Raw genomic sequence first — 19,514 nt, 5'->3', positions numbered from 1 at the left:
CTTCGTAAGTCCCAACTGGGGCAAAGCCTGCATTTCAGCCACAGCCACGGAGTCTGTGACAAAAAATATCACCCACCAAATAAAAGCTAAAGGTCTCCTGTTTCATTTGGTGCTGACAGGAAAATTCTGGCGTTCGATTTGAATAGGACGAATCTACATAGGAATCACAGCAAACTTAGGACCTATTCAAATCGAACGCCTGAAATGTTCTATCGGGGAGTCTAGAACATTTTTATTTTTTACGTGATTTCTATAACAAATTTTCGAGAAATACCCATTTTTGGGTATGATCCACTGCTTACTTTCACAGAAAATTTGACGTTTGAGCGGTGCCGACACCTCTCAAACGTCAAATTTCGTGTGTAAGCAGGCCAGTATAATCTCGTGCAGTAATCCATAATTATTTGTAAAAATAACCCCTGATAGAACATTTCGTTCTCAGTACAAATGAAACAATAGACTCTTAGCCTCTTAGTTTTCATTTCGTGGGTGATTCAGCGATACTGATTTTTTTCTAATAATATTAGACATTATATATCAAGCATAATTTTTCAATCCGACGTAACTCGAGAATGTAAACAAATCCGGGTTAACTGCTGCATGCATGATTCATAAAGCAAATTGAAGAACCCACATCACTGTTTGATGATTTATTGCTTAATTTGTTTAACTAAGCATATTTTTCGAAACGACGTATCTAACTATTTTGATGTTTACAACTTTACTGATAGATACACCGTTTTGATATATGAGAAAACCAAACGACGTATCTAGCCAAAATCAAAAGTAACAGATACACCAAACTGGCACCATACAAAAGCGACGTATCTGGCATGACGTATCCCTGATCAACCCGGTGTATGTGTATTTTTGTCAAAATTCATTGTGAAAATGATATGTAATGAGTAGGTTTTGTTTCTTACCTAGTGCGTGCTATATCCCTGGTGATGTTAAGCACAAAAAAACTTAATTATGAAAAGTATTTTTATAAAAAAACTATTTTAGTGAAATGGTCGTCAACATTGACCATGAATTTACTCAGATCAGTGAAAAAGTTAGATACGTCGATTTGAAAAATTATGCTTGATATATTCTTCGATTCTTCGAACAGGTGGCTGTGTGCTCATGAAAAAGATACCGAGCAAAAGTTTTTGATGAATTGCCTCTAAAAGATACGTCTATTTGTCTGTGCTTCGTTGCTTTGCGCAGTTGTGCGAAGAGCGAAACAAAACAAAAAAAGATTTCATTTTTCTTAAAAATGCAAACCCTTAATGCAACCAACAGTTACTGTTGAAGACGACACTTTTTTATCTGCTCTGTATCGCGAGCTACTGGCGAGCTAAAGAAGTTTGTAACTTTACTTGACAACTAGCGCAACCTAACGGCGAAACAACCAACTAAATAATTAAATTAATTAATTATCGATTTTTGCGGCTTAACCAGCCGAATGGAAGTTTTACTTTATTCCAAAAGCTAGACTTTACATATACTGGCGTGAGTGAGAAATGGACAAATTGAGGTGAAATTTGCGAAAAAGTTACTCGTCCTCTCGGTGAGACTCGAACTCACGACTCCTACTCACTAGACAGGCGCGTTGCCGCTACGCCACGAGAAGACTCGAAGACGTAGCTGCTAACCTGAATTCAAGTTCAACACAAAATTCCGAGGTTATCTTTTCCACAGATTGCACCCCTTTCGGATGGAATGAGATGTACATCCACCGTCTCACCGTCCGTCTCACCGAGAGGACGAGTAACTTTTTCGCAAATTTCACCTCAATTTGTCCATTTCTCACTCACGCCAGTATATGTAAAGTCTAGCTTTTGGAATAAAGTAAAACTTCCATTCGGCTGGTTAAGCCGCAAAAATCGATAATTAATTAATTTAATTATGTCATCGAGCAACGGACTCATGTTCCGTAACCGGTCGTTTGAGAACGTCGCGACCCATTGGAAGCTTTCCGCTCACCGCGCGATCTCTTCGACACAGTCGTCGATGAGAGGTGTGTGGACTTCCAACACACAAAAACAATGCGCTCTCGCCTAGGCTTTACATATACAATATATGCGTAGTGTGGATGTACATCTCATTCCATCCGAAAGGGGTGCAATCTGTGGAAAAGATAACCTCGGAATTTTGTGTTGAACTTGAATTCAGGTTAGCAGCTACGTCTTCGAGTCTTCTCGTGGCGTAGCGGCAACGCGCCTGTCTAGTGAGTAGGAGTCGTGAGTTCGAGTCTCACCGAGAGGACGAGTAACTTTTTCGCAAATTTCACCTCAATTTGTCCATTTCTCACTCACGCCAGTATATGTAAAGTCTAGCTTTTGGAACCAACTAAATGTTGAATCACCAGATAGATCTTGACTTTCTGAAGAACTTTGCTAAAGACTACACTTTTCTATCTGCTCTGGATCACGAGCCAGAAAAGTTCAAAATTTTACTTGACAAATAGCGCCACATGCTATGTCTGAGCCAACAGATTATAAAAATTGAATGTACATCGGGTTTCTTTCCATAAATCATCAGTATTCAAGCTATATTTTCATGTGCAGAAGATTTTAAAATATTCTATCGGGGAAGTTTTGATTTTTCCATCTTTTTGCCCGTTTTTCATACAAATTTGCTTGAAATCCTCATTTTCGGTCAATTTCTCTCTCATACAAAATGTATGGAATATTTTTAACCGATATAATATTTTGAAACCTTCTGCAAATGAAAATATAGCTTGAATACTGATGTTTTATGGAAAGAAACCCGATGTACATTAATTTTTTTTTATAATCCGTTAGTTCAGACGTAGCGTGCGCCACCTAGCGGTGAAATTACAAACTAAATGTTAATTCATTAGATAGTTCTTGATTTCCTGAAGAACTTTGCTGAAGACGACACTTTTCTATCTGCTCTGGATCGCGATCTAGAGAAGTTTAAATTTTTACTTGACAACTAGCGCCACCTAGCAGCGAAACCACCAACTAAATGTTGAATGACCAGATAGCTCTTGACTTCCAAAAGAACTATGTCGAAGATGAAACTTTTCTATCTGCTTGCCTCCGATCCCGAGATAGCGGAGTTTAAAGCTTTACTTGACAACTAGTGTCACCTAGCGGCGAAATCATCAACTAAATGTTGAATCACCAGATTGTTCTTGACTTCCTGAAGAACTTTGCCGAAGACGATCCTCTTATATCTGCTCTGGATCGTGAGCCAGAGAAGTTTAAAATTTTACTTGACAAATAGCGCCACCTAGCGGCGAAATCACAAACTAAGTGTTAATTCATTAGATAACTCTTGTCTTCCAGAAGAACTTTACCGAAGACGACACTTTTCTATCTGCTCTGGATCGCGAGCTAGAGAAGTTTAAAATTTTACCTAACAACTAGCGCCACCTAGCGGCGAAATCACCAACTTTGAAACCAAGTTTGAAACTTCACTTGACAACTAGCGCCACCTAGCGACGAAATCACAAACTTATTGTTGAATCACTAGATAGCTATTGACTTCTGGAAGAACTTTGTCGAAGACGACCCTTTTCTATTTGCTCTGGATCACGAGATAGAGAAGTTTGAAACGACGAAATCACAAACTAATTGGTGAATCACCAGATTGTTCTTGACCTATTGAACAACTTTGCCGAAGACAGCATTGTTCCAAATCAAGTAGATCTTGAGATATCACATGTGATAACTTATGAGTGCTTCTACTGGCGAGCGAACATAAACAACCACTTCTACATAGCGCCTGTATCAGCCAAATTTCCAACTAATTGGATGTTAGTTTGCATTGTATGGTAGATCTATTCTGCCCCCACTCGCATAACAGTCCCATTTGACTTTTCATCACTTTTGAGTTAACGTTATGAATAGTCATCATTTTTGATGTACTTCCAAAAACAACAATAAAAATTACGAATTTTTATGTCAATGTGTGAAAAAAATACCAAGTTATGAGCGTCCCATATCAAAAGTACCCGCATAACAGTCCCATCATGGATTTTTGTGTTACGTAACAAAAAACTGAACAACTTTGTAGTGATTGTAATAATTTTTACAGTTATATATTCATGTACAAAGCAATCTGTGAAAGTTTCGAGATGATCGAAATATTTTTCAAATTTTGACGATTTTTCAAAGTTTTATATGAAAACAACTTTTCAAACTTCAAATGCCGTTTTCTCAATTCCTACTTTTTGCAAATGGGACTGTTATGCGAGTGGGGCAGTATTCTAGTACTACAACTTTGCCAAAGAAAGTATGGTGCTATCTTGTAATACTCCTGAGATATTCGCTCACACCTCCAATTAGGCGAAAACGAGTGTGATTTTGGTAGCAAAGTGAAGAGACCGCTGTTTTCATTCGGGCCGACCGCGTCGTCGTCGTCGCCGATTTCACTGTGCTTATCTTCGTACGGGACGGTTTAGTGTGATTTTTTAGGCAAAGTGAAGAGACCGCTTTTTTTCATTCGGACCGGCCGCGTCGTCGTCGTCGTCAATTTGAATGTGCACGTCGTCGTACCCGTGTATAGTTGTAGCGGCTCAGTGTGATTTCGGAGAAGAGGCCAGTTAGTGGAAGATGCTGCAGCACATACTCACTGGACACTTCGAAGGATGTTTATTGGTGAGCTCGTTCCATTTTATCATAATAATTAATGCTGAAGGATGTATAAAATTCTGCTCTGGTTTTTGTGTATTTATCTAACAAATATTGAAAAGTTCGTCACGTCATGTGTCGGCGCTAGTTTTCAATGCACATTCAGTTGATAATAAATATTTTTCTTTCATTTTTTACATTCACACAAAAATTTGAATGGTTCGTCATCTTCGGTGTCGACATTTGTAATATTTTAGTCAAAATGAATAAATGTTTTGCCTCAAGTAAAGGTTGCATGAATCACATCACTTACCAAAGTGAATCCAAATCATGTGACTCTCCCCCTCCCCACTAACAAAAACTCCTTCCCGTGACAGTCGTGGAGAAGATGAGGTGATCTCGGTCTCTAGTAGCAACGTACGTCAAGCAACATTCCTTTCCTTCCTCGATGACCGTAAGGACGTGGCCGGCGCCGTTATTGACTAATAAAGTCTGGAATTCTCGAACTGTGCACATTGAGAGCGGTAGCTACTCCCAAGCTCCGTTTGTTGGTTCCTTATGCAATTTCGATTGTTCTGGTCAATCACGGAGTAGCAACTACGAATTGTACGGTCATCTATGCTCATGCTCATGCTCACACCTCCAATTAGGCGAAAACCCATAAGCTCTGGGATTCCTACAACACGAATTACTGCTGCACCCCCCGAAACAACCGTGTAGTAGGAGTCTAAACTGTATTGCGTTCGTCACTGGATAGCCCGTGGCCCAGCCAACAACTTCGTCGAAGACACCACACACTTAAATTATCACGTTATTGAGGTACACGCATATACGTTTATATGTACTTTTGCCTGCAGTTTGTATGCACACTAGCACCGCCCAGCGATGGATTTGCCAATGCTTTAGTTCATCACTGGACAGCTCTTGACCATGCTAACAACTTTGCCGAAGATACCAAGTTTTTATAAAGTAATATCGCAATAATATTTACAATAAGGCATTTTATGAGACGTTTCAAATCAGCTGTTTTTTTAATGTTTACCAGTTTTGAAGTCCAACCGGTGGGCCTATTTATTTACATTTTCGCTAGCATAACATGTGATACAGGCCCATCCAATAACGAGGTTCATTTATCTGCAAAAATGCGTCAACCCGCCCACTATAATTAATATCCGTAGACCGTGGGGATGTTTTTTTCATCTGCTAGTGACATCATGCAGCTCGGGGGATTGATACATGCCACCCCGCATAATCACAAACTGTAAATGCAACGTTTTTCATACTGTAGATGACCATTAGCAATTGTCATTTAACCATATCTCAGACTATCGGAGATAACAGTAAGCTCACCATTCCATGTACATATTTGCCAGTTTGACAAATGGTAACCCGCCAATTTACAGTATGTGGAATAGGCGGTTAAGATAGGTTACCATAAAAAATCGGTCATTTTCCCGAACAAATTTTTCGCAATACAGTAAAGAATAATGGTCAAATTACTATCCATATTTTCGAACAAATCACTGCATAGCAAATGGATAGAGAACAATTTGACCATAAATTTGCAAGGAAAACGAGTACTGTATATCGTATTGTGTTTATATAGCTATAAACAGTGCATTGTACTGTTTTTTTTTAATATTAGTACCATAAAAGAAAACAAAAAAATGAGAACAAATTGAACTATAACTAATGAAACAATTACTTTTATTAACCGTGATAGACTCGATAGACTCCATCATCACTTATGTCTAAATTGAATGTGTCCTTGGACCAACTCCTTCGTAGTTTGTTTCCCGCTCCAGCTTGCATACCGGGTCGCCATGGATGTTTGCTGGATCGTCCGGATGTTATGCAAATGAAGCGGACGTTGGTCTCCGGTAAGTATGCTGTCGATGAGAGAAGATTTACTGTGAGTTGGATGTATGCAACTTTTCTGTCATATTAAGTACTTACCGCTAACAGCACGTTAGGTGCTGGTCCTCGTACAATGCCCCGATTTACTACGGCAGTTGTTCAAATTTGGGTTCTGAAATGGCTCTGAAACAAAATTGCCCTTTCAGTTGGCTGCTTCCAATTTTTTTTTCTTTGTTTTGAATGTTGCCAACACAAGCATCAGTTAATTTTCAATAATTCACGAATACAGATGCGTACAACTATTTGTCACATTGTTCAACTTCAGTGGCATATAGTGAAACGCATGCATGTAGGTGTGTTGCACAGAATATGCACAAACAGTTTGTCATAAGGTGAATTAATATTGCCACCATTAATTGCAAGCTTCCATCTTTATATCATTCAACAATATCTGCATAGTATAATATGATGTCACTACTTGCTATGGATTGCATAGACCGTGGTATATAGTTGAATGCGTTGCATCTTATATTCTTGGACATAAAAGCAACTATTAATTATACATTAACAGCAACAGATAGAAGAGATTTACTGTTTGGAGATTAAGGCAAACTGTAAATCTCTATGCGGGACATTAGACACCGAAACATCTCTGCCAGCAAAAATCTGATTGATGCTCACCGCATGTTATGCTACTTTTCGTTAAAACAAAATCATCAAATGTAAACAATAACAATGAGCGGCCCACCGGTAGAACGTCTCGTAAAATAGCTTATCCCAACTAGGGTTTTTTGCCCTATTCCCGGCATAACATGTAAACAAAATTATGTATTACCTAAATTCACAACGAAACGACTGTTTTCGTCCACTTCTTCCGTCTGAATCAGATACCTTATTGAGTAAACTTGTTGTTAACAGTGATTGTTGTGAAGATTTTCTGCCGGAAAGCGGAAAGTTGATTTTGAACGAGTTTACTGCACCTAGTCCAGCACCAATTGGGTTTTTAAATTAAGAAAAATGTATCGATTTTTTGATTTCATACGAAAGAGCACCTTTTTCTGAGCCACTATGATTTTTTCAGATTTTTAGAACTTTATTTTGATACCTAAAATCAATTTCAAAGAGATTTTTTGAAATCACCTTTTGACAGCTGGGCAACTGCTTGACAGCTCCGCCCAGTACAAAATGCAACGAGGGGTGATTCGACAAATCGCTCCCATACAAACTTCAAATAGATTTTAAAAGAGGTTCCCGGGCACCAAAATTCATGAAAATTTGGATTTCGGCTCAGTTTCGCATGCAGATTCAGAATATGGAATTATCTCAACACCGCTAAAGAAGCCAATTCTTGGCACCAGTGGAAAACATTAATAACTTTCTTAATACAAGACCTAGTACAAGACTCTATGTGACCATCAATGGCTTATTCGAAAGCAAATTTTCTTAAGAATTGGTTGGTGGATAATTCATGTACGGGCAAGTACTCTGAAGCGAGTTATTGAGCCCGTTTAACCCCAATTCCCCCTAGAATTTGAGAATTTCTGCTATTTTACGGCATTTGTTATGATTTTAATGATTTTTTCGCTGGGATACTGTGGGTATCGTGGGGTCAATTGGGCAATGGTATATTTTCAAGGTAAAAAATCATTTTTTATTTTTATTAATGATTTTTTACGTGACAATAACTAAATAAATAATCGAATACACATGGATTATTTCTGAAGAAACCATTTTTGGGGAGTTTGATCTCATAGTATATGTAATATTTCTTGATTTTTCACGCATACAAATATGAGTATTTCTCATCCCAATACCACCGATTCCAAACATTTCCAAACGATAAGCCATTGCTTATATACTCCAAAAACATCCTAAATGTTGTTTGCGCATAGCCTCATAGACGGGAGGTGGCGGCAACATATAGTTTCAGAGCTTAGTAACTCCCCTATAAACTTATTTTTATATTGTTTTTTTTTTCAATTAAAACAACTTTAACTTGAAATTTCTATGCATGATGTGAATTAATATTGATGAAGAGCTAACCAGTAACATTTCTGCATCTTATGAAATTTGGAAATTTAGGGTTACATGAAAAAAAAAAACAACCCAAAAGCTTGGATGACCAGATAAGTTGACCAATAGCTTGTTTGATAGGTTTCATGGCGATGGTATTCCAGCGAAAAAATCATTAAAATCATAACAAATGCCGTAAAATAGCAGAAATTCTCAAATTCCAAGGGGAACTGGGTTTAAACGGGCTCTATAACACGCTTCAGAGTAGTTGCCCGTACATGAATCATCCATCAACCAATTCTTGAGAAAATTTGCTTTCGAATAAGCCATCGATGGTCACATAGGGTCTTGTATTAAGAAAGTTATTAATTTTTTCCACCTTTGGGCTTGAATTGCCCAATTCTTCATTACACCAACGAATCTAACCTCAAAATGACTGACAATTCTCACGTCATTTTGACAAATGTAACATGAGCATGAAAAGGAGGACAACAAGATCGATAAAGTAGAATAGACGAGTGCACCGATGAACTGAATTCATCGCGGTCCGAGAATTTTGACACTACAGCGGGGTCGCTTCCAATCAGAAGTATTGCTTTTTTCACTGAAAATTTTCCTTGGTTCGCTGAACAACATGACGTTTTCTTCCAGCGAAGGCTTACGCGATACAGAAAACCGCTGAATTTCACACTAACACTGCAGAAAATCTGTCAACAACAACTCAATACACATGCATTTTCAGCGAAAAGATCTATTTGCGTGACAACAATCCACTCCCATGACTACCGGGCGGCCGCCGTCAAATATCAGGATTGCCAACTGTCCGGCGACTGCTGTCAGTTTTCTTTGTCGCCGAATCTGGCGCTGGGTCTTCGGCGCGGAAACCCAAAGGTGGGAATAAAATTTTGGGGTTTGCGCGCAATAAAAGATTTCCAATCAGAATTGAACAATTCTGATTGGGAACGACCCCGCTGTAGTGTCAAAATTCTCGGACCGCGATGAATTCAGTTCATCGGTGCATCCGTCTTTTTCGTGCATGTGTGTGATCTGTCAAAATGACCTGAGAATTGTCAAACATTTTCATGGCTTGCTTTGTTGGTGTAATGAAGAATGTGCGTTCGGAAATAACATAAGTAATACCCATGCTGTCTAACTGGCGTGAGCCTACCGTACCTATTTAACGTCTCCGAAGTGTCGCACATAGAAATGTAACTCAAACAAAGCGTCCTCCCCCAGAGAAGAAAACGAAACCCGAAAATCATGTGCTTGTTACAACATCCGATTATTGATTGTGTGCTTGATTGAGCGGGCAGTTCAGTTGGAGAAGAGGTGTGTTCGCTTGTACCAACTTTTCGTAACCGAACTATCCACTGCTTTATTGAATCTAATGACACACTCTTTAATCTATACGGGGCTTGGTGCTTTTGGCTCTCTTCGCTTGACCGCACAGCATCCGGCAGTTTTTGGTCGGGTGTCGTGTATTAGTTGTCGAGTGTAAATTTAGGGTGTGCTTTGAGTTGGGCTTGCTGTATAGTTATGTACCTACATCGTGTTGAAACATAGAAACGAGTGTTCTTAGTAGGAATAATAAGTTAAACCAATTAATTAGATGGGAATAAGTCACTGCATATTAACAATTAGAACTTTATCGTAACATTTAAAAAAGATTATATCTAAAAAATATATAAAAAATAATTCACTATTTATTTCAATGTCAACTCTGGTGATTCTATAACACTTTCCTGAAAACATTTCATAGAATTCCATAAAAAAAAAACATTTCCCCAAAAAAACTTTGTCTCAAGGAAATATCACGTCAAAACTTTGTCAAAAAACGCAAAGTGATTCGATGCTTATGAAAAAAGTTGTATCCTTTAAGTCGTGTGAAAGTGTTTCATTTAAAATTTTTCAATTTCAATTTAATTTATTTGTCTAGAATTCAATTTTCTTATATCTACAATTCACATTTACACTTCAGAGATTTGGTTTACCTTTCACCTGAGAAAATAATTCAATTCATATTATGAGACATAAATACACACAACAAAAATTACTAGCTTCTTTCGGCTATTTTAGGGAAAAGAATGCGAAAAACCCTAGATCTCAGATTATCTTAAAACTAGTTGAGGAAAGAGTGCTCCGATGAGCGGATTCGCTGGCATCTCACAGGAAGTTCTGAAGGATCTCTTGGCTCGTTCAATGCTTGTATCGACGGTGTCGACTCCGGCCAGCTTGTGGAGATCATCGGTCGGATACCGATGCAGCTTGTTATGTTTCACCTGCAGCCTTTTGCGGTGAGATTTAGCACAGCTTCCCCAAACCGCCGATGCATAGGTGATCATTGGTCGGATGACGCACTTGACCACCAGCAGCGGTTCTTAATGTGCAGCTACGACCGTCGATTCAGCAGGGAGTACACTGCCCCCACTCGCATAACAGTCCCATTTGACTTTTCATCACTTTTGAGTTAACGTTATGAATATTCATCATTTTTGTTGTACTTCCAAAAACAACAATACAAATTACGAATTTTTATGTCAATGTGTGAAAAAAATACCAGGTTATGAGCGTCCCATATCAAAAGTACCCGCATAACAGTCCCATCATGGATTTTTGTGTTACGTAACACAAAACTGAACAACTTTGTAGTGATTGTAATATTTTTTACAGTTATATATTCATGTGCAAAGCAATCTGTGAAAGTTTCCAGATAATCGAAATATTTTTCAAATTTTGGCGATTTTTCAAATTTTTATATGGAAACAAGTTTTCAAACTTCAAATGTCGTTTTCTCAATTCCTACTTTTTGCAAATGGGACTGTTATGCGAGTGGGGGCAGTACAGCACTTTGGTAGACCGATCAACCTTTCCGGCGACGTAGTTCACATGTTTGTCGAACTTGAGCTTCTTGTCGAACAGCACTCCAAGATATGTGACTTCATCGTCCCATGTAGTTGGCTGACCATTGACCGTAATCGACCTGCGGGGAAGGTGTCGAGCAGCACGCCTCTTCGTGAAGAAAATCGACTGCGTTTTTCCTGCGTTCAATTTGATTCGCCGCTTCCGTTGGAACTCCTGGAGATTGTTCATCGCCGCTTGGAGGTGAGTAACGACTATTTGCGGATCTTTGTCCGACGCTAGGAAAGCCGTGTCATCCGCAAAGAATGCGTATGATACACCGTCTACCATCAGTACGTCAGAAGTGAGGACGTTGTAGAGAATCGGACTCAGGACTGATCCTTGAGGCACGCCATAGGGTATCAGGTATCAGTAGGTCGGCTCTAGAGGCACGTTCTCCTCCATTCGGGAAATTTGTGCCATCGCCATGAACACGAGCCTATTCATCATTTACCTGACGGAGAAGGGAAGGAAAAAGGATAGGACATGGGAAAGGACAGGTAAGGGAATAGGATCGTCATATTCGCAAAAGCGTACCACAATGGGTTCACATAGCGTCCTGAAAAGGACACTGTAATAACGCATAAGCGTACCACAATGGGTTCAAACAGCGCCCTGAGAAGGGCACTGTGATAACGCATAAAGCGTAGCCTATAGCTCTTTACCACAGCGGGTTAAGAACAACAGGACGTCCTGAAGATTCAGGTTTCTGAAGTCAGTTTCTCTTAATAAGTGTTTGCCGAGTACTCGGAAACGCAATTGCGCAAAAACTGGAATGATACGAAGTTCCATAATCGGATTCACAGCTATCACAGGCAAATGAATCAGCTTGATGAATATTCGCCATGTGATAACTGAGTCGGCAGTGGCCAGTCAATGCTTTGACCACACGTTTGACCAGCATGCTGCAATTCTGCTTTGACAGATTTGTTAGATACTTTGCCACCCCTAGAGATGGCTCAGTACAATACAATTTTGTTTGACGACATGACTCCAAACTATTCCAGTATTGTTTGTGCTGAGTGGCAGCCCAGTTGTCAATCTGAAGCTTCACCCAACACTTGAATACCGGAATAGCTGGCTCAGGGTCAATGAAGTCATGTGATGCTCCAGTGCGGGTTAACTCATCAGCCAATTCATTTCCAGCGATGGAAGAATGACCAGGTACCCATAAAAGGTGAACAGCGTTTGCTGAATTCAGCTCCTAGATTTGAGTTCGACAAGCGATAAATATCTTCGACCTGGAGTTGGCCGAAGGAAGTGCTTTAATAGCAGCCTGGCTATCTGAACAGAAGTATATTACTTTGCCCATTACGTGCTGCTGAAGTGTTGTTTGCTCTCCGCACATAAGAGCAAAGATTTCGGCCTGAAAAACGGTGCAGTGTCTACCAAGTGAGTAAGACAGATACAGCCTTAGCTCACGAAAATAAACACCAGCACCTGCTCGACCTTCTAGAAGGGAGCCATCAGTGTAACATACGATGCCGTCTGAAATACTTCTCTCCAGATAACCAGATGTCCACTCTTCCCGGGAAGGGAATTTCGTGGAAAATGTCCTATATGGGAAATTACAAGCAATTGTAAGATCACTTGGAGTAAGGACAACTTTGTCCCAATTCACCAAAAGTGGAAACAACGAGGTGTGTGTTGAACTGCGGTGCACAGGAGTAGTAAACCGAGTACCCATGGGCGGTAAGTGCAAGAAAGTGCTTCTTGTTTGAGATGAATGTGTAGTGGGGCAACGTCAAAAAGAACTTCGGGCGCTGCCGTGGGAGTTGAAGAGAACGCTCCAGACATCGCCATGCCATGTTCAGACTACGGAGTTATATCATGATACAAGCAAAGTGATATTACAATATCACGAAACCGTTCACACTGGGTGTTTGGTGATATTGCTTGACAGGTGATATTCGGATGTAAACATGTTTACAATTCTTCATCTTTTTTCATTTCTATTTTGTTTTATCCAATGTTTTTCTGCATTATTGCAAATTGTTTTGGAATGATCTGTATTGGTGTTGCGGATTTTTAGCCGGAAACCAGAATCTAGCCCGGAACGTACACTGCAGGGTTCACATCACCAGCTGCCAGAACAACGACGTGAACATTTTGATTGGGATTTGACCTCCTGCTGGGTATTTTAGCCAAGATTTTAGCCGCTCTAGGAAACGCATAGAATATTTAACAAGTGAATGCATCCGATAGATTCCGTGAATGTACCCGGCGGAATTCCGATAGATTCCGTTGTAAACTTGCTACTATTGCCAAAAAATAGTATTGACATGAAGCTCCAGATCAAGCTACCGGAACTTACGAGACCCTATCAAAATTCAGTATTCGAGGTTTTCTCAAGAGATTTTTTTCGAGAACTCCTCTGGGCATTCCTCCAGGAGTTTCCTCCGGGGATTCCTCCAGGATTTTGCTCTGGGGATTTCACCAGGAGCTTCTTCTGGGGATTACCCCAGGATTTCCTTCTGGATATTCCTGCAGGAGTTCCATGTGGGGATTCCTCCAGGAGTTCCCTCTGGGGATTTCTGCAGGATTTATTTCTGTGGAATCTTGCAGGAGTTCCTTGTGGGGATTCCTCCAGAAATTCCCTCTGGGGATTTCTAGATGATTTTATTCTGGTAATTCCTGCAGGAGTTCCTTCTTCTTCTATGAGTTTTCTCTGGGATTCATCCAGGAGTTCCCTCTGGAAACTCCTTCAAGAATCCCTGAAGTATTCTTTCAGCAGTTGCTTCAAGATTTTTCTCAGAAATTCCTTTAAGGATGCTTTCGGGAATTCTTTCAAGGAATTCGTTTAAGAATTTCTTAAGGAATTTCTCCGTCGATTCCTTCAATAATTCCTTCAACACATATTTCAAGGGTTCTCAGGGATTTCATCAAAAATTCCTTTAAGGGTTCCCATTATAATTCCTTCAAAAAATTTTCAGGATTTCCTTCTAGGATTTCTTCGGGAATGCTCTCAAGGGTTCCTTCAGGTACGCCTTCAACAATTCCTTCAAGAATTTCTTCAGGGATTCTTTCAAGAATTCCTTCAGGAATTCTTCAGGAATTTCTTCAAGGATTCTTGCAGGAATTCCTTCAAGGATTTCCTCCAGGAATTCCTTCAAGGATTCCTCCAGGAATTCCTTCAAGGATTCCTCCAGGAATTCCTTCAAGGATTCCTCCAGGAATTCCTTCAAGGATTCCTCCAGGAATTCCTTCAAGGATTCCTCCAGGAATTCCTTCAAGGATTCCTCCAGGAATTCCTTCAAGGATTCCTCCAGGAATTCCTTCAAGGATTCCTCCAGGAATTCCTTCAAGGATTCCTCCAGGAATTCCTTCAAGGATTCCTCCAGGAATTCCTTCAAGGATTCCTCCAGGAATTCCTTCAAGGATTCCTTCAAGAATTCCTCCAAGGATTCCTCCAGGAATTCCTGAAGGATTCCTCCAGGAATTCCTTCAAGGATTCCTCCAGGAATTCCTTCAAGGATTCCTCCAGGAATTCCTTCAAGGATTCCTCCAGGAATTCCTTCAAGGATTCCTCCAGGAATTACTTCAAGGATTCCTCCAGGAATTCCTTCAAGGATTCCTCCAGGAATTCCTTCAAGGATTCCTCCAGGAATTCCTTCAAGGATTCCTCCAGGAATTCCTTCAAGGATTCCTCCAGGAATTCCTTCAAGGATTCCTCCAGGAATTCCTTCAAGGATTCCTCCAGGAATTCCTTCAAGGATTCCTCCAGGAATTCCTTCAAGGATTCCTCCAGGAATTCCTTCAAGGATTCCTCCAGGAATTCCTTCAAGGATTCCTCCAGGAATTTCTTCAAGGATTCCTCCAGGAATTCCTTCAAGGATTCCTCCAGGAATTCCTTCAAGGATTCCTCCAGGAATTCCTTCAAGGATTCCTCCAGGAATTCCTTCAAGGATTCCTCCAGGAATTCCTTCAAGGATTCCTCCAGGAATTCCTTCAAGGATTCCTCCAGGAATTCCTTCAAGGATTCCTCCAGGAATTCCTTCAAGGATTCCTCCAGGAATTCCTTCAAGGATTCCTCCAGGAATTCCTTCAAGGATTCCTCCAGGAATTCCTTCAAGGATTCCTCCAGGAATTCCTTCAAGGATTCCTCCAGGAATTCCTTCAAGGATTCCTCCAGGAATTCCTTCAAGGATTCCTCCAGGAATTCCTTCAAGGATTCCTCCAGGAATTCCTGGAGGAATCCTTGAAGGAATTCCTGGAGGAATCCTTGAAGGAATTTCTGGAGGAATCCTTGAAGGAATTCCTGGAGGAATCTTTTAAGGAATTCCTGGAGGAATCTTTTAAGGAATTCCTGAAGAAATCCTTGAAGGAATTCCTGAAGAAAGCCTTGAAGGAATTCCTGAAGAAAGCCTTGAAGGAATTCCTGAAGAAAGCCTTGAAGGAATTCCTGAAGGAATCCTTGAAGGAATCCTTGAAGGAATTCCTGGAGGAATCCTTGAAGGAATTCCTGGAGGAATCCTTGAAGGAATTCCTGGAGGAATCCTTGAAGGAAATCCTGGAGGAATCCTTGAAGGAATTCCTGGAGGGATCCTTGAAGGAATTCCTGGAGGAATCCTTGAAGGAATTCCTGGAGGAATCCTTGAAGGAATTCCTGGAGGAATCCTTGAAGGAATTCCTGGAGGAATCCTTGAAGGAATTCCTGGAGGAATCCTTGAAGGAATTCCTGGAGGAATCTTTTAAGGAATTCCTGAAGAAATCCTTGAAGGAATTCCTGAAGAAAGCCTTGAAGGAATTCCTGAAGAAAGCCTTGAAGGAATTCCTGAAGGAATCCTTGAAGGAATCCTTGAAGGAATTCCTGGAGGAATCCTTGAAGGAATCCTTGAAGGAATTCCTGGAGAAATCCTTGAAGGAATTCCTGGAGGAATCCTTGAAGGAAATCCTGGAGGAATCCTTGAAGGAATTCCTGGAGGGATCCTTGAAGGAATTCCTGGAGGAATCCTTGAAGGAATTCCTGGAGGAATCCTTGAAGGAATTCCTGGAGGAATCCTTGAAGGAATTCCTGGAGGAATCCTTGAAGGAATTCCTGGAGGAATCCTTGAAGGAATTCCTGGAGGAATCCTTGAAGGAATTCCTGGAGGAATCCTTGAAGGAATTCCTGGAGAAATCCTTGAAGGAATTCCTGGAGGAATCCTTGAAGGAATTCCTGGAGGAATCTTTGAAGGAATTCCTGGAGGAATCCTTGAAGGAATTCCTGGAGGAATCCTTGAAGGAATTCCTGGAGGAATCCTTGAAGGAATTCCTGGAGGAATCTTTTAAGGAATTCCTGAAGAAATCCTTGAAGGAATTCCTGAAGAAAGCCTTGAAGGAATTCCTGAAGAAAGCCTTGAAGGAATTCCTGAAGAAAGCCTTGAAGGAATTCCTGAAGAAAGCCTTGAAGGAATTCCTGAAGGAATCCTTGAAGGAATCCTTGAAGGAATTCCTGGAGGAATCCTTGAAGGAATTCCTGGAGGAATCCTTGAAGGAATTCCTGGAGGAATCCTTGAAGGAATTCCTGGAGGAATCCTTGAAGGAATTCCTGGAGGAATCCTTGAAGGAATTCCTGGAGGAATCCTTGAAGGAATTCCTGGAGGAATCTTTGAAAGAATTATTGGAGGAATCCTTGAAGGAATTCCTAGAGGAATCCTTGAAGGAATTCCTGGAGGAATCCTTGAAGGAATTCCTGGAGGAATCCTTGAAGGAATTCCTGGAGGAATCCTTGAAGGAATTCCTGGAGGAATCCTTGAAGGAATTCCTGGAGGAATCCTTGAAGGAATTCCTGGAGGAATCCTTGAAGGAATTCCTGGAGGAATCCTTGAAGGAATTCCTGGAGGAATCCTTGAAGGAATTCCTGGAGGAATCCTTGAAGGAATTCCTGGAGGAATCCTTGAAGGAATTCCTGGAGGAATCCTTGAAGGAATTCCTGGAGGAATCCTTGAAGGAATTCCTGGAGGAATCCTTGAAGGAATTCCTGGAGGAATCCTTGAAGGAATTCCTGAAGGAATCCTTGAAGGAATTCCTAGAGGAATCCTTGAAGGAATTCCTGGAGGAATCCTTGAATGAATTCCTGGAGGAATCCTTGAATGAATTCCTGGAGGAATCCTTGAATGAATTCCTGGAGGAATCCTTGAATGAATTCCTGGAGGAATCCTTGAATGAATTCCTGGAGGAATCCTTGAATGAATTCCTGGAGGAATCCTTGAATGAATTCCTGGAGGAATCCTTGAATGAATTCCTGGAGGAATCCTTGAAGGAATTCCTGGAGGAATCTTTGAAGGAATTTCTGGAGGAATCCTTGAAGGAATTCCTGGAGGAATCCTTGAAGGATTTTTTTCGAAGAATCTTTGAAGGAATTCCTGGAGGAATCCTTGAAGGAATTCCTGGAGGAATCCTTGAAGGAATTCCTGGAGGAATCCTTGAAGGAATTCCTAGAGGAATCTTTGAAGGAATTCCTGAAGAAATCCTTGAAGGAATTCCAGAAGAAAGCCTTGAAGGAATTCCTGGAGGAATCTTTGAAGGAATTCCTGAAGGAATCCTTGAAGGAGTTCCTGAAGGAATCTTTGAAGGATTTCCTGAAGAAATCCTTGAATGAATTCCTGGAGGAATCCTTGAAGGAATTCCTGAAGAAAGCCTTGAAGAAATTCCTGAAGATAGCCTTGAAGGAATTCCTGAAGGAATCCTTGAAGGAATTCCTGAAGAAATTCCTGAAGGAATCCTTGAAGGAATTCCTGAAGGAATCCTTGAAATAATTCCTGAAGGAATCCTTGAAGGAATTCCTGAAGGAATTCCTGATGAAATTCCTGATGGAATTCCTGAAGGAATCCTTGAAGGAATTCCTCAAGGAATCCCTGAAGGAATTTATTAAGGAATCCTTGAAGATATTTCTGGACAGGAATACTTGAATGCACTCCTACAGAAATTCTTAAAGGAATTCCTAAAGCAATCCTTGAAAGAATTTATGAAAGAATCCTTAACAAAATTGCTGGTGGAATCCTTGAAAGAATCCATAATGGAATCCTTGAAGAAATTCCTGGAGAAATTGCAGCATGCTGAAGAAATTCCCGAAAGAATTCCTCAAGTAATTATTGAAGGAATCCTGAAGGATTCCTTGATGGAATTCCTGAAAAATCCTGAACAAATCCTAGAAGAAATTTTTGGATAAATTTTTAAAGGAATCATTAGTAGAACTGCTGGAGGAATTCTGAAGGAAATCCTGAAGAAATCCTTGAAGGAATTTCTGGATAAATCATTGAAAAAATTTTCGAAAAATTTCATGATGGCATTTTTGAAGGAATTCCTGAAGGAATCCTTGTAGAAATTCCAGAAGATATTCCTACAGGAATCATTCAAGTAATATCTGTAGGAAACTCTGAAAGAATTCCTGAAGGAAACCTTGAAAGAATACCTGGAGAACTCCGTAAGTTCTTTCTCGAAGGAATTCCTTAAAGAACTACTGAAGGAATTCCTGAAGAAATCCCTGAAAAAATCATTGAAGGAATTCCTGAAAGTATTCTTGAAGCAATCCCCACAGGGAACTTTTGGATTAATATCCAGAGAGTTATCCTGGTGGAATCCACAGAGGGAACTCCTTAGATAGAACTCCTGGAGGATTCCCCATGAAGAGTTTCAAGAGGATTCCGCAGAGGAATCCCCAGATTGAATTTCTATAGGAATCCTCCAGAGGGAATTCCTGGAGGAATCATCAGAGGGAATCCCTGAAGAAATCCCTAGAGGGAATCTTTGGCGAAATCCCAAAAGGTAATTTATGAAAGGCTCCATGAAGGAATCCACAGAGGAAACCCCCGGAGGAATTTCCAGATAGAATCCTTGAAGGAATCCCAAAAAGTAATTTCAGGAGGAATCTCCAAAAGAAATTTCTAGAGGAATTATCAGAGGGAATCTCCGGAGGCATTCCTAGAAGGAATCCGAAGAGGTTATTTCTGATAGAAACTAAAGCGCGAATATCTGGAGGAATTTCCAGAGAGAATCCCCAGAGGGGAAAAATCCTAAAGCGAATTACTGCCGTTCTACACCCATTAGTCCCAAGTTCATAAGTATTCCCATAAATCATGGGATAATTATGTGCAGAACGGCAGATTAGGAGCCGCAAAAAAGTGAATGGAATTAGGTGATGTCACGATAGTTCTAGAACGAATACGTCCAATAATC

General features: G+C 40.4%; 1 long non-coding RNA gene across 1 annotated transcript; it reads right to left on the bottom strand.

The window, feature by feature from the left end:
* Nucleotides 1-3,791: 3,791 nt before the first annotated feature.
* Nucleotides 3,792-9,383, bottom strand: LOC134287986 (uncharacterized). The gene is made up of 2 exons (XR_009997670.1): nucleotides 6,543-9,383; nucleotides 3,792-6,475 (listed from the first exon to the last, which is right to left on the bottom strand). It is a non-coding gene; the product is annotated as an uncharacterized LOC134287986 (long non-coding RNA).
* Between the last annotated feature and the right edge of the window lie 10,131 nt (nucleotides 9,384-19,514).

The sequence above is a fragment of the Aedes albopictus genome, chromosome 2 (genome assembly GCF_035046485.1).
Source record: "Aedes albopictus strain Foshan chromosome 2, AalbF5, whole genome shotgun sequence".
Classification (NCBI taxonomy): Eukaryota; Metazoa; Arthropoda; class Insecta; order Diptera; family Culicidae; genus Aedes; species Aedes albopictus.
This window is presented reverse-complemented; position numbering and strand designations above follow the sequence as displayed.